The sequence below is a fragment of the Ursus arctos genome, unplaced genomic scaffold (assembly GCF_023065955.2).
Source record: "Ursus arctos isolate Adak ecotype North America unplaced genomic scaffold, UrsArc2.0 scaffold_26, whole genome shotgun sequence".
Lineage (NCBI taxonomy): Eukaryota > Metazoa > Chordata > Mammalia > Carnivora > Ursidae > Ursus > Ursus arctos.
The window spans coordinates 31,535,207-31,556,852 of record NW_026622941.1 but is presented as its reverse complement, the minus strand read 5'-3'; the positions used below and the strand labels follow the sequence as shown (position 1 = coordinate 31,556,852).

The window sequence follows — 21,646 nt, the reverse complement described above, 5'->3', positions numbered from 1 at the left end:
ATCTGCACGATACCATCATCATCACCATCATCTCTTTTCCCTAATGATATGGGTAGAGGGGTTGGTAAGGTTTATGTTTTCAAAGGAGTTTTGTCTTTTCATTGGTTCTTTTCTGTGTAGTGATTTGATAATGGTTCTTCACAGTCTGAAAAAGAGACATTTGACCCATCAAATTCAGTTCTACAAATGTATTCTAAAGGAATATTCCTACAAAGAGAACAAAGAGATATACAAATATGTTCACTGCAGGGCTTTTTATAAGAACAAAAATAGGAACAAAAACCTAAATTCCCAACGGTGACGGACTGTTTCATAATGCCACCTTAGTATAATGTTATACTATGTAGTTAGTCATATTGGCTGATATCTACCAAGGGTTTATTGTATTAATGTAGAATAATTCTTAACAGCCATAGAATTTTGTAGATCTGCTTAAAAATGTCTAATATGCACTTGTATGTGTTTAGTTTACGTACGCATGTATACATATTGAATATATTCAGCGTATCAGGAAAAAATCTAGGAGAATATAACAAATGTAAATAATGATAGCCAAAGGAGGAAAAAGTGATTTTTTAAAAATACCTTGTATTTTCAAATTTTTCCAAATTGAAGATAATACTTCATTTGGGCCATTAGTTACAGATTCTCTAACTGTGCTATCAGTAGAGTAACCATGGACCATGTGACTTTTAATGAAAATTGATTGAGATTAAATAAAATTTAAAATTCACTTTCTCAGTAGGACTTGCTACCTTTCAGCTCTCATATCAGACAGAGCAGATACAAAATACTTTTGTCATCCCACAAAGTTCTGTGGGACAAGGGCTGCCTGACTTGAATTAAAGGTTGTAGTCCAGCTGCAGTTCCTTGTAGAAACATTAAAACATCTCCACCCTACTACATACAGCAATGTAATTGCTACATCTCTAGTCCTATCTGCTTGCATCAGGCAGCTGGGAATTGTTACAGCAGCTGTTAAGCAAAGGTGGTGAGATTGTGAAATTGGAAGCTGCACTTGGGTTTACCTTACAGGCTGTGCTGGCTGGCAGCAGCGCAACTGTGTTCTTCCAGAGTGTTTGGTCTGTTCTAACATCTGCTAGTAGTTGTATGCATATCAGCTGTCAGCATTCTCTTTTGCAATGGATGGAAAAATTGAGTCTCAGAAAGACTGACCAAAAAGCATAATCTGCCTCTTACTCCAGAGGTTTCTTAATTCAGAGGAATACTGATGAGGAAATAACTATTAAGATCAGTTGCTTGCCCTCAGGAAAATAAGCATTGAACTAAGGGTTACAACTTGTCTGACTCGCTTCAATGGGGTAGGGGTGAGGGGTTCTGTTTTTGTTTGTTTTTTTCCTACACCTCCAGCTTTGTAGTAAAAATTAGGAAAGTGAGGACATATCATTACATTTCCCTCCACCATCTCCCAAGTTGAAATTTCAGTCAATGAGAAAAGGGCATTTTTTCCCCATGCATCTAACTTGATTTCTGTAACTATAAAAACTGTAAATATTTTTAGCTCACTATTGGCAAAATAATTTGTTTTTCAGTAAAAGTATATATAACTTTATAAGCTTTGATTATGTGAAAAATTGTAATAAATATGAAGGGGAAGATGTTTTACCAGGATATACTGTAAAATACTTAAAGTCTTTTTTTTTAAGTTTTAATTTTAATTCCAGTTAACCTGATATCTTGATTTCTGAGAAAACTTGGGATGTACTTAAACCCCATTGAGCATTGTTTCTTCCTTCTAGAAATTATAGTTTTCTTTGAAAACTAACTTCTCCATTTCATTCACATCCTGATGTACATCCCGGAGTGGTAGACTTATTGCCTTTTACTTAGGGCTCTGGTGCTGCTGGTTGTAGTTGCTTCTCCCTCCTGCAGGATTTAGGTACGTCCTAGAGTACTTTGTTTCTTTTTTTTTAAGATTTTTTAAATTTATTTTGAAGGAGAGAAACAGGGCATGAGTGGGCACAAGTAGATGTAGGGCAGAGGGGAAGGAAGAGAGAGAATCAGAAGCAAACTCCTTGCTAGGTGCAGAGCCGGATACAGGGCTTGATCTCAAGACCCTGTGATCAGGACCTGAGTGAGATCAAGAATCGGATGCTTACTTGACTCAGCCACCCAGGCACCCCTCCTAGGTTACGTAAGCTCTGGCATAATCTGTTCTGCTCCTCAGCTTTCCTTGTGGTGGTAGTTAGGACAGTTCTTGTTAGTACTCTGGTTTCATCTCCGTTTCTTTTCTCTCTTTTCCTCTCTCCCTTTTGCTTCCCTCTCCTTATCTTTGTTGCATTGTTCTCTAACCTCCACATCTGCTTTATTCATACTTTTTATTTCCACCCAAGGCCAGCATTCTCCCGTGAGCTCCGCTAGCCCTTTAGATTCACCTTGGACATAATGATTGTTAATGTCTGTCTTCGTTGTTTGCCCTTACTTTAAAAGGTATACATTTTGGGGTAGCCTGAAAAAATAATTTTCCCTATTAATCACTTAAGTGTTAGAATTTTTAATCTGTCTCAAATATGGTCTGGGTTTATCCACTTCAGTATCCAAGCTAAATCATTTCATTAGGACAAATTATTTTTGTAGACTTGAAGGTTAATTTTATCCTTTCTTGACATTCTTTTCTTATATCAGGTAAATCTTTTCTTTAAAGATTTAGTAGCTTACTTGTCTGAATATTGATTATGGATCGGAAAAAAAAATGCAACCAAAAATATTACTGCCGTGATCTACTTTTATTCGTCGTGTTTGTGAATGTTCTGCTAGTCAGAGTCAACATGGCGATAAAGAGTATTTGGTGAATTCGAATTAAACAAAGTAAAGCAAAATAAAAATTAACTCCGAAGCTCTGATGGCCATATTTCTTACCGATGACAACTGAAGGCACTTACTTCATGGCTTTCAGAGTCCTTCATCTTCAGTTTGGTTAACAGAGCCGCTGCTGTGTGCAAAGACCTAGGACTATAGCTAGCAGAATGCTGGTGTGACTGTGTTTACTAAATGTTTGTGAAAACATTTATTGAAATGTACTAAATATTTAATATACTAACTGCCTACCAAACATACTAAAACTTTTAAAAATAGATTACTTTTTGAAATACTGTACGTTTCATTGGGTTTTTTTTTTCAATATTTGTTACTCCCTACTAACACATTAATTTGTTGTAAAAATTAATTTGTTTAACAAAAGGAATGGATTTACTTTTTCGATCCCATGTTGATTGTGAGTTTAAAAATTGAAACTTTAAGGGGCGCCTGGGTGGCTTAGTTCTTAAGCGTCTGCCTTTGGCTCAGGTCTTGATTCCTGGGATCCAGCCCCGCATCGCATCAGGCTCCCTGCTTGGTGGGGAGCCTGCTTCTCCCTCTCCCTCTGCCTGCTGCTCCCCCTACTTGTGCTCAGTCTCTGTTTGTCAAATAAATAAATAAAATCTTAAAAAACAAAAGTAAAAAAATACAAAAAAAATTGAAACTTAAGTTATTAACAAAATCTGAAGATATGATTTTGTGGGCTTAAATAAATTACAGAAAATATATTTCCTTTCAACTTAGTTAATAAATAACTTGAAAATGAAGACTTTAAAACCAAGTCTAGGATTCTTTCCACAAATACTCCCCACCCCAAGAAAAGTGCATATTAGTTTACTGCACAAAAGTTCAGTTTTTCTAATTGAAATGGACTTATTTTATTTTTTTGTTTTTTTGAGAGAGAGCATTGGCAGAGGCTGGGGGGCGGGCGGGGGGCTAGCAGGGGGCAAAGAGAGAATCTTAAGCAGACTTCAAGCTCCATGTAGTGCCCGATGTGAGACTGAGTCCCACAACCCTGAGATCATGACCTGAGCCAAAATCAAGAGTGAGCCACTCAACTGACTAAGCTTCCCAAGCGCCCTTGACTTCTTACTTTTAAATCAACCCCAAATTTTCTTTTTCTTAGGAAAGAGTGGAAAAATGTCAAATTAATGTTTTATTTTCTGTAAAATAGACATGGATAAATTATTGGAAAAAAGCTCTCTACTTCAAATTGCACTAAACATTTTTGTAGAAAACTGGCCAACCTAATTTAAATGAGTGAATATGGTTTTACATTCTCATTCTTGATATCCGTGATTGGTTTCTTTCATATAATATTTGTGGACTGTCTTTCTCAGTAGAAGACATGCAAAGGCTATATTATGGTTTTCATCTCAATAATATGGACATATCTTAATTGAATTTAGAGTAACTTGAATCAGATTGTAGTATCACAATTAGAATCTTAATTAAAATTTTTGATTTTATATTTTGATTTTAAGGTTTGTTAAATTATGAGTGTAAATGTCAGGGTTTGCATTCCTTTTTCTTTGCTAAAGTGACACTGTTGCTGTATGACTTTGGATGATTTTACCTCTCTCCTTTTCTTCTTATAACTGTAGCCTCATTTTGGAGAGAAATTTTTATCCCCTCCACTGCAGAGAGCTTTTCTGTCACTAGTTTGGAACAAATGACTTCTTTGTTTTAAAAGAAAATTAGGTCTGTATTAATTGGCCAGACTGCTATTTATATTTATTAATTGCTGTTTTCTGTGGTAGAGATGAAAGGCAGATTCATGAGAAATAGGTTTATTGTTTAATGCACCCAGTTTATCAGTAAAAAACAAGAAAGCAATGAAAATTAAAATTAGGATAGCAATAGTAAGAAACAATAATAGTAATAGCTATCTTTATGGAAGTTTAAGTTTCGACAGTTCTACAGATCAGGTGAGAATGATAAAGTCATAGGCAGTTCAGAGCTCATCCAGTGAAATCTGTTATACTAGGATGCAACAGAGGTCATGTGGCGGAACCCAGCTGTTCCATAGGTCTCCTTGGGAAGAAGTAAAGGCATGCATGAGCCAGCGTATCCGTCCTGTGACTCAAACAAGCGAAAGGATGAATAATGGTGGCCTTGCCAACCTGCTGCAAAACATGCGGATTAATGAAATAGACAGTGGTAAGAGACAGCCTTATTAATTACAGAAGGGCAACCATGGCTTTCTGTCAGTTCAGGCTCTTTTTATTACTTACAGTATAAATTGTATACTATGTGGAGTACAAGTGGAAATGTAAACCACAACAGAGTGCATGGTCTTTGGTGATGTGCCAGCTTTTGAGGACAGAATTTACCTAATGGGTATCCTCTTCTCCACAGGAGAGTAGAATTAATGTCTGAATTAACGGGCTTGAATAATCTAACAAAGCCATATTCATTATTGAGATAAACATATTTCCCAAGATAAGATTATTTTCCTCCTATGGTATCTACAAACTTATTTAAAACAAAACAAAACAAGAAAGAGCCATAGATAGCTAATGATGTTGATGAGACCACTTATAAAAATGGTAATTTCACAGTAAAGGAGAGAGATGTTCTCAGTTGAATATCTAGAAAGTCTGTAGATAAATGTTAAGCCCATATATATTCATTCAGCAGTGTGATTTAGGGAATGAGCCCTTATCTGAGCCCATACCTACCACTAACGTCAGGCAAGTTCTTAACCGCTTTGAGCCTCCAGGTTTCTAATATGTAGACTTGCTATAATACTGCTTCCCTTAAAGATAGTTGGCAGTGAAATAGGCCTGTAGAAAATGACGTCCATTATTTCCAAGTTCTTGTCTTAATCCTCACTATAGAACTCATGAAGCAAGCCACATACTTTCATTGTTCCTGTAATTCATTAACTGAAGAAGCAGTAAGTAGGTTTGAGTAATATAGAGGTGTTCATATGCTTTCTGAAAATAAGTTATAAACCTCCCATCTTCTTAGGCCAAAACTATTCATGATTTTGCTTGTGAACTGAGATGTGTGAATTAGAAGTATGTAGCGATGAGCAGAATAGAGTGGCCTTCCTCAAGTTCAGTGAGAGTTCACTGGAGGGGTCCGTGCAGAGGCGCTCTGGGAATGGTAGTCCCAGAGCACAGGTGGGAGCTCAGCAGTCTGGGTGCAATGACTGAGGGGCCTGGGAATGACTGGTAAAGGTTTCCCGAAGAAGCAGCATCTTAAATGCATCTTCAGAATTAGATCTAAGGCAGGTACCTTTGCAAGTTGAAGAGACTCCTAGTAATTTAGGTGCCCAGTGTTTTTCTATTGTTTTCTATTCTATTTCTATTCTATAACATACAAAAAAAGTATAAAGAAACAAAACTATTCATAATCCCACCTTCCGGAGATGACATTTCACTTTTCATGTATTTTACTTTTCATGTATTAATACTTTGATTTACAGAAATTAAAACCATGTAGTGTATACCCATTTACAGGTTTTTTACTTAATAGTAAAATGTTAGTATTTTCCATGTTATTATTTTAAAACATGTTTTTAATAGCTTTGTGGAATTCTTTATATGGCCAGGCTATAATTTGTTTAACCAGAACCACAGTGTAGGCTATCAATGTATGTATTAGTCTTCTGTTGCTGCTGCAAATATCCTAAATTTGTAGCTTAAACACACACACACACACAACTTTTTTTTTTTTATCTTACAATCCTGTATGTCAGAAATCCGACAGGTGTGTCATTGGGCTAAAATCAAGATGTCAGCAAGACTGCATTCCAGTCTGTAGTCTCTAAGGGAGAGTTTATTGCCTTGCCAGTTCTGGCTTCTAAAGGCATTCCTTGGCTCATGCCCCCTCCCCCAAATACATCTTCCAAGTCAGCGCTGGTGAGCTGAGTCCTCACATCACGTCGCTGACCTCCTTCATAGTCACATCTCCCTCTGACTCCCATCTCCGTTTTGTAAGACTCTTTTGAGTATGTTGGGCCCACCCGAATAATCCACACTCATCTCCCTGTCTCAGTCAACCTTAATTCTCTCTGCAACCTTGACTTTCCTTTGCCGTGTAAAATAACATATTCACAGTGTCAGGGACTAGGACGTGGGCATCTGGGGAGGCCATTACTCTGCTAGCCAGCCACAGTGTGTTTTATTTGTTTTCAGTTTTATAAATAATATAAATTGTATAATAGTGATGACGCTCTAGTGAACTTTCTACTACATGAATCTTTAGTTACATCTCTGTTTTTTAAAGGTATGCGGATGGCCACCTTTTTCCTGTACGTTGAATAATCTGCTTTTTTATTACATAGAACTCCAGATTTTATACACTACTTAATACTTGCCTGCTGAGGACTAAAAGAGTGATTACTTAATATTAGTGACTGGGGTTATTTTTCAGATTAGTGAGTTCCTACTCACCTGGAGCAATTTAAAGTTAAGGTGACTATGTGGAAATACAAAATACTGGCCAGAGACCAATGAGAAGTGGAAGCTGATAACTATATGAAGTATGATATTTATTTCTTAGCTGAAATAATCATGTGGGATTTTTGTAAAGTGTTGAATAAGAACAAATGAGGCTTTCGACAAAGTAAAAGCTCATTCACCACTAAAGTATAAACTCTGTCTGAACTCACTTCAGATGTGTAGTAGTGTATGAGAACCCTATATACATTCACACTCTGATAATTAAAAAATATAGAGTAACTTGTTAGAGCGTAAGACACTACTTACTTGTATTAATGTACCTTACAATTTTCCATTTAATGTAAAAACACCAGAATCTGCAAATACATTAAATGCTGAGAGAACTAGATCACATCCTGAGAGAATAAAGTAATTATTTAGAAATACATAGTGAAAAATTTAGCAACAAATATGAAACTGATAATTCAAATGTAGGTTTTGAATCAGTGATACATAAATGATCTGCAGAGAGATAGACTAGGCCTAACATACTTTAGAATGAAGTGGTAGGTATAACATGAGCTGGCGTCTGGTTTGCTTTTAGGAAAAATAAGAACATTCCCTTCCTCTGGTTTATGTTTGTAAATATTTCTAAAACCACGGTAACATGGCTAGGTTATATTGTTCAATGTAGGGAGAGTTTTCATTTTAATTAATCCCTATTTGTGTTTTTGAAAAAACACTTTATTTAGAAAAAAATAGGTCAGTATTTATGTCTATTTGAAATCCTAAATAATTTAAATTTTTTTTTTTCAGACATAAGCAGATCATGGCCGTATGAGTCAGGATGTAAAGTTAAATCCCATCAGGTATTAGTTTCATAAAATTTTGATTCTAGGAATTCTTAATAGAAGAAAAATACTGTATTTTCAAAAGGTTCTCTATGGTGACTAACTTCTGTGCTGAGGAGTTCTGTAAACATATGCTAAGTATGAGCGAAGAATGATCCCCAAGTTAGTTCAGTGCTAATTCACAGCAATTCTGTGCTGTCTGGTAAAGGTTGAATATTCAGAGGCATTAAGTTTTGCATGTTTTCCTGAATTGTAAGTACCTTAGTAAGTTGTATGTTTTAAGTTAAAAAAAACCTGGAATAGTTAAATACGTCAGCATTTTCTCCCATGAACAAGACAAGCAGCAGAACTTGGGCCTCTGAGGCAGCCTGGCTGGATGGCATTGCCACTTCCCACCAGGGGTTTCTGCTACGTCAATCCAATCAGTTCATCATTGGGGACCCCCCCCAGATCAGGCCAAAAGAGTTTCTAAGCATTCCATCCCAAGACTGAGAGTGGGGCACAGAGTACAAAAAGTACCAAAAAACCCCCCAAAACAAAAAAAAACTAATTTGGGGAAGTTCCTGGAATTAGAAGGAATAGAGTTGTTGATCACTGATTTGTTCACACCACGCTTTGCCAACTTCTGCCTTATTTAATTGGTAAGGGGAAGGAGCACAGAAAAAGGGCCTCAGGAAAAAGAACAAGAACTATTTCCTGGCTCCAAATTTGTGCTCTTTCCTCTCTGAACCTGTGTGTCTTCTTCTATACTTCTGTGTCTTCCTTGAAAAGGAAAGATTTAGCTTAAAATCCAACAGTTTTAGGAATTCGACCAGCTCATGAATATTGTACGTGTAGCCTGGGGGAGGCAGCACTGTCAGGCAGGAGATGGACGAGGGGTGGGGTACGCCAGACCAGAACCCCACCCCACCCCTTCTTGTGATGGAGGAGGTGATCAAGATGAGATAGCCAGTGTAGACCCACCTCCTCCCCAGGGCTTGGAATGTGCGTTCCATTTGCCCTCGCCACTCCCAGAAGCTACCCCAAGGATACACCCTTGAGATAGAAAAGTGGTGTTGAGGCTGTTTGGACTGGGTACATGATTGAACCCAGTTAAGATCTCTGTATAAAATTTTAAGATTCTAGTGGGCAGGTGTGGAAAACTAGTCATCTCGCAGCCACCCAAGACAGGTCTCTTTAGTTCCCCTGTTCATTAAAACTGCCATTTACCAATCCGGAATGATCTGCCTCTTTTGACTCTCAGGCCCTCCACAAATGGGGACCAGTTTCAGATACACCCGGGAAGCCCAGAGGAGGTCGCAAACCATCAATTTCTAAAGGTGCTCTTTTTGTTATTTATATTCCCCTGTGAGTCTGCTCTTTAAATTTATTTTAATCCATTCTAGAGCTCTCAGTGGAGAGCTGAGTTGGCTTTGAGACAGGCTCGTGCTGTATATCCCCTTTAAGAAACAGCACACTTCCAAGATAGCTCTTGCAACAGGTGGGGTGCCTTTCCGTCAGCCCGTCTCTGGAGGTTTCTTTTTAACTAACTGCAGTTTTTGATTTTTATTTTTTGTGAATTTCACTATTACTAACAACTTATTTAGCAGCAAAAGTGCTACACTAAACAAAAGGCTTTTGCTTATAGACAATGAAAATACTTTTATGCAGAGAAAAAAAAATGTGGTGTGGTAAATGTGAGTAAGGGTTTATGTGTTGCCCTGTACACAGAGTGAAAACATGGAGTAAGAATTTCCCTAATGGCTTATTTCGGATCCTGAGTTTGTGTGAGAATGGAATGTAGAGCTTTTATGTTGAGTTAATTACACTCTGAAAATGCTTAACACTGACTTTTATCGGGTTTGCATTTTCATAAGGTGTTTGTGATGATTAACACGAACAAAGCGTATCTGGACCCTGCTTAGCGTAGAGTAATTATTGTATAGATGGTATTTCTCCTGTTGCTCTTTTATCAGGAGATGAGAGTTCTGCCATCAATTCCCACTTTCAAATTGAGTTTCACAGACTCAGAAAATGTTCAATAAATGTTAGCCATTACTCTTGTTGTTTTTCCATCCTGTATTTTCTTATAAAGCAGCCTTAGGTTTTCATCATAAGAAGCAAGAAGCGAAAGGGGCATTTTAGGAATATAATACGACACACGTAAAGGAAAGTAGAGAATTAAGACAGGGCAGTCAATTCAAACAAAAATGTTTAACTGAAAATACTTTCCTAATTCTGGTTTTTCAGAATTAGCAAGATGACTCAGTGCTTCTGTGGAGTATCTGAGAATTAACGTGAATGTCTCTCATGTAGTGTTCCCTCAATAAATGTATGCTGATTCATTATAATTGCTTTCCTTCTGCAGGTCCAATTTCGTGTGTATACATAGGCAGAATCTTTCTTTGTCATGTGCGAAAGGTCCGGCAGTTACACTGAAAGCGGAGCAGGTGTGTCCTGGTGCTGCATACGTGCACTGGGACCCAGTGCAGTTTCAGGGGTTTCCATTTGAACCTCAGAGGACTTGGTCCTGCCACTGTGCCTGTATCGAGGCAGAGCCTCACTTACTGTTTAATAATACATTCGCGGGGCAGGCCTCTCTTTGCAGTCTTTTCTGCTCAGGGCTGTTACAGCTCAACTAGTTCCTCTGCTGTTAAAAAATTGATTAGCTTTCTTTCCCTGATATTTGGAAAAGGAAAAATAAGATTTATTCACACTACTTTGAAAGACTGTATTCACTTCAGTCCTTCCTTCCTGCAGAAACAGTTTGAGGGCTTCATTAAACAGAGAGAGAAGCAATAGATACAGTAAGCTTTAAAGTTAGTGATTTAGGCAAAAGCACAAAATAGGAAAAGAGAAGATGATTCACACACAAGGGCCTTGCTGTATAATAGTGTCTGTATGAACTAGGCCACAAAGCCTGTCTTGTGACCTTCAGAGTGGTCTGGGAACACCCCCCCCCCCATCAGTATCTCTTGAAATGACTCAGAATCCTGGCTGGGGGTGGCTGGATGGAGCCGAGTAGGCCGGGATGAGCCGAGAGCGTGGACCAGTGGGAGTCTTGCATTTGTACCATCTCCTGATGATTCTTAGTCACACTAAAATTTGAGAATCCTGTTGCTCTTAATGTTTTAGCAGCCAATAAAAAAAAGAGGCAGCCACGTCTTATCACATGATTGAGTGTCCCTAAAATAGAAAGCAATCAATTGCCTTCGGGAAGCTCAAGAATTTCTCTCTGGGTGCTTTGGTGGTGATAGAATACCCATTCATATTAATCTACCATTTCACAGAAAGGTTGTTGTAATCGTCTAAACTCCTGGGTATTGGTCTTGATATCTCCACCAGTTAAGTCGTGCCATACAACTGCTTCATCCATCATCCAGCAGGGGAGAGAGGGAGATAGGAATCACCTCTATAGTTCTTCTCTGTTGGATGATGCAATCAAGGATTACTTTGACACCTTTCTCAGAGTATTGCCTGCTACTTCCCGGCTTATTCTTGTTACTTCAGGAGATGAAATCATCCTGTAGAGTCGGAAGAACGTCAACCATCGGTCAGTGTGTTGTTCTCAGTGTCTGAGACCTGAGCGATTCTGTTGACCTTTACAAGCATCCTGTCTCTCCCGTGTGTCTAGTGCCCACTCGCGTCTTTGTCCTCACGTGCGCCGCTGGATGGCGCTCCTTCTCCACTGATCGGGGATCCCCTGCGTCAAAGGCTGACCTGAATGCAGTCACTCCTATGAAATCAACATCTAGAATTTCCTTCCTGGCCATAACATCCATCTCTGCCGTTGCAGGTTTTTCTAGTCAGTGAACCGAACAGGTAGTTGTCATCCTCGTTATGGCTGACAGTCCCTCGAGTCCTTTCCAGTTCTTTTTGTGCCTGATCCGTGAGCTGGTTTTGAATGCTCTCCCTGACTAACCCCTGTGATGACCAGCATCCTAAAGTCATTGCCCCTTTGTATTTTTTCAATCCTGGAATATGAGAAGTAGTAATAAGGTTAATTGGAATCACTGATTAATTATTTAGACTGTTAAGTGGAGTTAATCACTACCTTTATGCTCCATTAGCACTTTACTGTTACTACTCTCTACTAACTTGGTCCATCGAGGTATTAAGTTTTATGGGGATGGTGGTTCCCGTCCGTGGAAGTAGAGACGCTGCCCTCCCAGACAGTCCCAGACACCACTGGTATTTTTATCTTCTACTGTATCTGGCATATAAGAAGCCCCGAATAAATGTATTTTAACTGCATATAATTGAGACTATTAGATACTTACTTTCCATTAAAACATCTATTACTGTTACCATGTTTAAGTATTTTTTTAATTGAGAGAGTAAGCTAGGTACTTATTAGTGGTGCATTATTTGTACTGTTTTGGGCACCCAGAGGTAAAAAATATGGATAATTTCATTTAAGAAAATATTAAGTTTGGCAAAGAAAAAAAAAGCATCTTTCTCTGAAGACAAACACATAGATTAGTTGTTCATGATTATTCTTTCATGTTTGTTTTACTTAAAATAATATTGGATTTAGTTCATAGAGTTGGAGGCTTATTGTGCCTGAATACAATGTATGACATGTTCAATATACCAAAATTTAACACCTTAAACAAAACCTTTAAATAACGTGTGCTTGGTTGCCTGGGTGGCTCAGTTGGTTAAGTGACTACCTTCGGCTCAGGTCATGATCCTGGAGTCCCAGGGTCGAGTCCTGCATCGGGCTCCCTGCTCAGCAGGGAGTCTGCGTCTCCCTCTTACCCGCCCCCTCTCATGCTCGAGCTCTCTCCCTCATTCGGTCTCTCTCAAATAAATAAATAAAATCTTTAAAAAAAATAACATCTGCTTATTATAGAAAATTGGAAACATATAAAGAAGAACAGGCACCTGAAATCTCACCACCTAGATATAGTATGTCTTTACATTTTGATGTATTCATTTCTCTTATTTTTCTGTGATTAATTTTAATAGCTGCGTTTCTACCCTCTAAATAATTTTGCGTTTTGCTTTTTCACTTCATCTTGTATGCCCTTGATCTATTTTCCCAGTCGGATTCCACAGAGATTCAGAATCATAAATAATGTGCATAAAACTACATATTTTTGCATAATCCCAGTTTTGTGTGACCATGCTCTAAAATGTTGCTTTTATATAGATTACAAGTTTTTGCAAACTTTTGCTTACAAACTTTGGACTCCATTGCAGCTTAAGGTAAAGCACTGCTTGGGGCCACCTGGGTGGCACAGCAGTTAAGCGTCTGCCTTCGGCTCAGGGTGTGATCCTGGCGTTATGGGATCGAGCCCCACATCAGGCTCCTCCGCTATGAGCCTACTTCTTCCTCTTCCACTCCCCCTGCTTGTGTTCCCTCTCTCGCTGGCTGTCTCTATCTCTGTCGAATAAATAAATAAAATCTTTAAAAAAAAAAAAAAAGGTAAAGCACTGCTTTATTTCTTTTTGATAGTGTTTTTCATAAAGTAAATGCTATGACCTGCCCTTTTTTCACACTCAGGCTCTTAAGCCTCCTGAGAGAAATTTAAATAGTCTATTTCCTTTTCTCCTTGTGTTGCTTTAATGAGGTGTTAGATGAACACAATTTGGAACTAGAGAGATAAGAAATGATGGGGGAAAAAAGACTAGTTTGTATCATTGTTTGAAAAAGCTTACAGGTCAGATACAGTCAATTTTTAATGTTCTCTTCCCCAGCCATGAGAGTACCTGGGAACTCAGGACTGGCCTGTAAAGCAGAAAGGATTGTAGCTAAATCCAGAAAGCATGAGGAATATGTTAAAGCTAAACCCTTCAAGGCACACCCTTCTACCCTTCGGTCTTACCTTACCCCAAGAACTTTATTTCTTTAAACCCTCTGGATTTTTTAAAATACCTTATTATGAACATTTATTAAAATTAAGAGATCAAAATTTAGTTGTCGATATACTAAAAACCACTGCATTATATGCTTTTTAAAGTTGTGTTTTTTGGTATATGAATTATATCTCAATACGAATAAGGCAAAAAAAAAAAAAAGACAATAGAAGGCCCCTGCGTCCATTCATTCATTTAAGTAAGCATTTTCTGAGTGTCTAAAGAAATTATTGTAAGACAGCTTTGTCAGTTTCAAAAGTAAATCACATGCAGACTGTTTTTTGGGGAGTTTATGGTCTAATAGAGGAAATATATATTGAAGTAAGTCTAATATCAGAAAGAGGAGTGGTGTGTATTGTAAGAGAAGTGCTGACAAATCGCTAAGGAAAAGCAAAAGATTGAAAATTTCAGCAAATGTCGAAGAGGAATCTAGAAATGTTTGAGTGCTAATCACTTTTTCATGGATTAATGTAGAATTGATCAGGTAGGTTGGTAGATTTGATGGTGGTGAAAGAAGTAGCTGGTTGCTCACACTTCCTCAGTGAATATCAGGCAAGATTTCACCTGAGGCTGGGTAGATTGGGACACTATAAGGAAAGGAGGTTGGGGCACCTGGGTGGCTCAGTTGGTTAAGCGTCTGATTTCATTCGGCCCAGGTCATGGTCCCAGCATCCTGGGATGGAGCCCTGCAGCGGGCTCTCTCCTCTCCCCCTCCCCCTTCCCGCCTCTGTCTTAAAAAAAAAAAAAGAAAAGAAAAAAGAAAGGAGGTGCCATGAAGTCATCCTTTGCAGAGCTGTAGTGGGTGCATCCTAGGGAACTCCCAGGTTCACAAACTGAGTTCAGTTTGCATGTTTGTCTAGAGCCTTTCAGCTGCTAGGAATAAATGCAGAGTAGAATAACTGGGTATAAGTAAGCACAGTTGGTGTTTATGGCACGGATATGATCAAGGGGGAACAGACCAGGGAATTGGAGAGTGGTGAAAAGAATGTGATTGTAATAATGGTTTGGGGAACTATATCTTCAAGGCAGTGTCAGCATTACTTGGAAACTTGGTGGAAATGCAGATTCTTGATCCTAGACCTACTGGATCAGAAACTCATGGTGGGGTCCAGCGCTCTGTTTTGACAAGCCTTCCAGGTGATTCTGTAGCACATATGTACCTGAGAAGCACTGGTTCGGGAAATCTAAATAGATGGAGACAGTAAGTACAATTATGGGAAAGGAGCAGAAATGGGTGATGACGGATAGCTAAACAGAGGAAAGTGTGTGTGGCTCAGCATCTCCAGGAAAGCAGAAGTCAAGTGAGCTGTGAGGGTGGGCTGTGCTGGTGAGAAACTAGGATACTTAAAGGATTTCAGAAGTGGAGCAGTTAGGAAACTCGGGTGATGTCCAGGTGGTCCACTGAGGCTCCTCTCACCAGGAATCATGACACAGAGGTAGAAGTGGAGAAGAAAGCTGTCAGGCAGCTGCAGAAGTCACCATGGAATGAGGAGTGACCATTAAGTGGGCGGCGTTAAAGAAGGAAGGTTAGGGGATAGTCTAGCTCACCCCTTTGCTCCCATCATCCTCTGCAGCACCTCAGGCCCCCTCATGTATGTAGGATGTAAGAGAAGAACAGCCTGGACTCGTCATCCAGGCTGTAAGAAGGTGGTGCCCTCATGTCCAGACTTAGTTCGTAGGGCACAGGGAGAGCATGGGAGGGCAGGGACGAGAGGAAGATTGAGTCAGATCAGTGAATGTACAGGTTAGTGTCGAAGTAAATGACCAGGTGGAAACGGGTGACCTGAAACTCTTGGACTCTTGCTTGTTGCTGGAATAAGCTGGTGTGTGAGACATGACGGAGCCAGGTGAAAGCTCTGGCGTCTAATGGGGTGAGGGCCGGCGCTTAAACAAGTTACCTGAGAAAGACGGCTGTGGGGAAATGATGCATATATACCTCCTTCAACATTTTATTTTAGTTGTACAATATTTACTTATAGCCACTGCTTGAACTTCAGATTGTTTCTCTTGCATAAATCACACTTAATATTGTTACCTATGGAATCCAGCTGTAGGTCCTTTCAAATAGAACAAGAGCTGAAAGATACTTGAGAAGAAACCAAAGAGCAAAATCTTCTAGACTTTTACATTTTATCCCCAACTGTTTACAGTTGTGTTGCCCACACAATTGGTTTTTTTTTTAACTCACCTTTATTCACTCTTTACAAAGTATACAGTTTTGTTTTTAATACTTTTTTTAAAGCATCTTATGATCCATTGCTTTTTGTATTATTTGATTACATAATTATGCTAGGCATAAACAGGATTGGGGAAAAAACACACCTGATTTGATTTACATACAGTTCAACAGATGGAGACGCATGCCTGCATGAAGTCCCACATGTTCATTTTCCTGTTGGCATATGTTTCATAGAAAGAATAGGTTAATCTGGCAAATTGGTGAATTACAAGTCAAATTGGAGAGTTTCTATCATTATTCTATCATATGTCTTACTTAGAGCAAGGTCATTGATCTGCCTGAGTTGGGTGGATGAGACATGAGGACATCTCTCCTGAGGTTTCCAGCGGTTTGAAGCTGGGGTGAAGGAATTGGTGGTCTCTGAGACGGAGAGTAGGTCACAGTGGGAATACCGAGGGTCTGTAGAATCCCTTTTAACTTCCTTCGACACATTTTTACTTTGTTCTTCTCCAAACACCCATGACATAATTTAAATTATGAAAAATACTTTGTAAAATATTAAATGTGATTAATAACTACATTTCCTGAGGATCATTATGATTTTTGGATTATTATTTGATTTAAGCATAGTATGGTATAGTTAATGTGTTAGCTCAAAATACATGCATGATATACATGAAATCCTAATTTCTACTCTTCTAACTTCTATTTTTTGCTTTATGGCTTACACCTAATCATATAGAAAGCTAATTTTTTACTCTACAAAGTACATAAGATAGGTTTGAAGATCCTCATCATTTTTTAAACAGTTTTTAAGATATTTGTATTTAGGTGAAACATTTTTTTCTTAAAGCTAGCAATGTGTTTTCCATAGTTATCCATGGTTTTCACTGTATAAACACCATCCCAGTAGGAAAAATAAAATTTTTTCAGTTAAAAGAACATCTTTTATTAGAACAGCATTTTAAATTCTATAGTCCGTGTACTTTGCCATGTGATACAAATAAATATTTTTATAATACGGAACAACCCACAAGTTTGTTGAGTAAGACAAGGTTCATAGACACCCAAATTTGGAAGCTACGTGCAGCACTGCTAAGACACTCTGGAAAGAATATATTCCATATCTGTTTTATTCGGGAAGTTGAAGTCTTTATGGTTTTATACCAGAAAAAGTTTGTCTTTATTACGAACTGATATATTTTGTTTTGTCAGAGGGTTAAAACTATTACTTACTCTTCTGCTTTGGCTGCAGGGAATCTTGAGGCTAGCTTGTCATTACTATGTGGTCACAGTTTTTATATAATCATCTTCATCTTCTACTCTCTTACCAGTCTTTTTGTTTTAGGGATTCTGTCATGTGTTTTATATTATAAATATTCTTAATTCCTTTTTGAAAGTTGGTGGTAGACAATTTCAATAAACTCAACAACTATTGAGTACTTACTTTTTACGTTAAGTTCAATCTGTTCACCTGGCAATAGTGAAACAGACAGGTATGGCTTCAAGGATTTGGAAAAATACCTTTTTCAGAAATACCTAGGAAATGCTTTGTTCAAATATAGAATAAAGGAAAATAATATATGTCTTTTGCTAAGCATGTAAAGTGCACGTTTATTTTTTTATTGCTAATTTAAAGTCCTCATTAGAATAGATTGCCATTATCAAAGCCTAGATGTTCTCTAGAGCTATTTTGTTTTATTCAGATTTAAAATCCAGGACTAGAAGCTGGGTCTCGAATAATCTCTGAGGTAGCAGTGCACATCCAGTCCAGCCGTTTCTGTGCTTAGATGTCGACAGAGAGTGGGGAAGCTGGTCTTCTGTGAGAACACACTGCCCTCAGGCCTTTCAGCTTCCCTCTGGGGATGAGCTGACATGTGTGAGATGACCAAGGACCCAGGGAGTCTTTGAAAAAGATGATAGTTTGTCTGATAGGTACTATAAAATGATTTTGAAAAGAGAAGGCATCCCTACTTTAGTCTAAAAGGAAAGAAAGCCGTTTTCGGTTGTTCATATTGTTCTTTTATGAACAAGACTCTGATGCTTCGTGCAACTTTTAAACAAACACCGAGTCCCTCGAACATTCGAACTACTACATAAAGGCTTAGAGAACGTTGTGTAAATACAGTGGTAGTCCGTTCCATAAATGGTTGGCCGATAGCACCATTTACAGAAATATTGGAATTCACACATTTTAAAATGTAAATTCAGTGTATCTTTTCACCATGACCTGACTAAAAAACTAGGTTCGTGAATTATTCTGCCCTAGATATGTCATCCCCTGCCCTATGAGAGAGAATACAGTTATTGCAGGAATTTTTCTGGAACCGATTGCCCTTTAATTGAATGTCCTTGTCTTTTCCTTCTAATTGATGGCCTTTTGGTTATTTTACTGCTTATTAACATTTTTATTGTGTGTGATACGCAGAATAATGCCCTCCCCTCCCACACACCAAAGATGTACATATCCTAATCCCCACAGCCTATGAATATGTTACATTACATGGCAAAGGGAAATTAGATTGCAGATTGAATTAAATCTGTTAATCATTTTACTTTAAAATGGGAAGATTATCCTGGATTATCTGAGTTGCCCTGGTGTCTTCACAGAGGTCCTTAAATATAGAAGAAGAGGGATGTGACATGACGGACACTTGACCACTTTCCCTGGCTTTGAGGTTGAGGAACCCCCCCGCCCCCCACTTCGAGCCTGGGAACGTGGAGACTTCTAAAGCCTGGGAAAGGCAAAGAAACCTGTTTTCCCTTGAGCTTCTAGAAAGGAATGCCCTCCTGACACCTTTGATTTTTGACACCCAGTGCAATTCATGTTAGATTTCTGACCTACAGAGCTGTTAGTGTGTTTTGTTGATTTAAGTCACTAACCCTGTGGTCATTTGTTATGGTAACAATAAGAACGAATACATTTACCAATGTTCCAAGAAAGGAAAGTGAAGATCAAACTTGAGGTACTCCATCCAGGAAAAGAGTTGGTGTATGTTGAAGTTGCAGTGCTTGCTGGCAAGAAGATAAAAGGCTGTCAGTGAATTTCAGCACCCTGCCCTCATTGCTTCCCGTTAATGCAGAAAATGTACAGGTGCCTGTTGCCAGTGTAATGACCTGAAGTACACTTCCAAACAATATGCCTTTGTTTCAGTCAGCCTCCAGGCTGCCTAACTTAGCTATTATTGGAGTGAGCTTTTCAAGGAACAGATTTAATTATGTTATTTCTCTTTATTTATTTTTTTTTTTTAAGAATTTATTTGTTTGACAGAGAGCGAGGCAGCGAGATGGGGAGCACAAGCAGGGGGAGTAGGAGAGGAAGAAGCAGGCTTCCCGCTGAGCAGGGAGCCAGATGCGGGCTCCATCCCAGCATTCTGGGATCACGCCCTGAGCCAAAGGCAGATGCTTAACTACTGAGCCACCCAGGCGCCCCTATGTTATTTCTCTTTAAAGTCCATTTTATGATTTTCCATTGTCTAGAGAAAAAAGCCCACACATACAGCTTGGCAGTTAAGGTCCCTCAACAACAGAAGCTTTTGCTGCAGCCTATGTCATACTTCTCTCTGTCTTATGAACCTTGTGTGAACCAAGGTAAAGCACTTAACATTCTGTGAGTCTGGCTTAGTGTTTTGCACTTTTTTCTTCTTACATTTCATTTTCTCTACCACCTGTGTCCTCCCAGATCTTCACACCTGAGGGCAATCCCCTATGAGTTCTTTGAGACTCAAATGAAACATTAAACTCCCTGGAAAATCAAACAACATACCACATCAAATAAAATTGTTTGGTCTATCCTTTATGCCACATTATGACTTGTATACTTTGTGATTTTAAAATTATTTCCATTTCATTCTGTTTCATTCTGTGAGTTTCTTGAAGATAGCAAATAGGTCTAATAATATATTTGTGGGATCTTAGTAACTCACATAGCTTACACAGTAGGTACTCAGTAAATAAATATGAAGTGAACAAATGATTATGTTATCTGACCTGGCCAGTCTACCACAGAGATCATCATTAGAAGCAGATTTCTGATTCCCAGGCCAGTCTTTTGTTATATTCTGCCAATAAAACTTAAGTACTATAAAAAAAAATTTTTTTTAACAGCTAGGGAACATATTCATTTTAAGTAAAATTTTGACACTGACCAGCTTACTTTGATACAATTTCCCCTTTTTTATCCCTTAATTTAACACTTGGAATTTCATGATTTTATTGTATCAAAATGATAATAGTTTCTCTGTCTTGTTTAGATTTTTTTCATGGGTCTATTTGCAAGAATTATTTTGTGTGTTGGGGCGCCTGAGGGGCTCAGTCAGTTAAGCATCTGCCTTTGGCTCAGGTCATAATCTCAGGGTCCTGGGATCGAGCCCTGCATCGGGCTCCCTGCTCAGCAGAGAGTCTGCTTGTCCCTCTCCTTCCCCCTCTGCTCCTCTCCCCACTCACATGCTTGCTCTCTCTCTCAGTCTTCAAAAAAAATGTATAATTTTGTGTGATGGATCCATATTTATTTATTTATTTATGTAAATATTATGAAAATATTGAGAAGACTGAAATGTAATCGAATAGCATGGCAAGTATCAGATTCCTTTGACTTTAAATACTTGAATTTTTCTCTCAGCGCTTCTATTTTCTGCCTTTTTAAATTTGTTACTGATGTTTATTTCTCAGTGGTTACATGTAGGTCTGACCTTGCTGCACAAGTCTTTATGAAACTGAAAATGTATATGGTAGAACTTGGAAACTGTAAACACTGTTCAGATGGAATGAATTATTTTCATAACTTTTATTATCACTTTACAGTGTGACTGCAGAATGTTCACAATTTTCATGATGATGGGAGTCATTCCACTGGGAATTTCTCTTTTTTACAACTGCTGTCAGAATTCAGAATCTTAAAATGGTTGGCATAATTTTTAGTGTGATCAGTAAAACATATCCTTCCTGTTGCATAATAATTTATAAGTTTGGTTTACTACTTTTAAAAAGGAAAACACTTTTTATTAAGATGAATGAGTGCATTGGTGTTAATACTTTATGTAAGAAGATCATAATCAAATTAGTAAATAGAGGGCATTGATGAATCATTGAAACATAAATGTATTTAAAACATTTTATTTTTGAAATACTATGAAAATGTTGATAAATATTTGGAAACCGTAGATTGTAACTATAGAAAGATCCAGCTTGATTGAACATTGCTTGGATGCCCACCAGCAGATTTGGATAAGCTAACATGTTTTAGAATGGCTCAGAAGCTAGGCAAAGCCATGGTTCAGAATGTGTCTTCAGGATTTGAATTTTGTCACATTTCATAGGTGATTCACCAGGGGTATTTTGCTTCCTTTGTTTTAAGGACAGCTTTAAAGTAATCTTCTGATTTAGCTGCTGATATTATCATCAGAAAAGAAATGTCCTGTAAGAAACCTGTCGTCTTTAAATGTATCAGGGGTCTCTCCTACTGCGCATCCACAAATTGGCATTAGGGTTTTCTGGAGCTAGTCTCCAGTGAATTCATTTAGAACAAAAATGAGTCTGTGGAGCCTAATCATGTAGACTGTGCTAGA

The 21,646-nt window shown here is 38.3% G+C and overlaps 1 protein-coding gene across 1 annotated transcript in view; it reads left to right on the top strand.

The window, feature by feature from the left end:
• The window catches only part of SLC2A13 (solute carrier family 2 member 13), a 352,860-nt gene that overhangs the window by 216,733 nt on the left and 114,481 nt on the right, over positions 1–21,646 (top strand). The window lies entirely within an intron of this gene.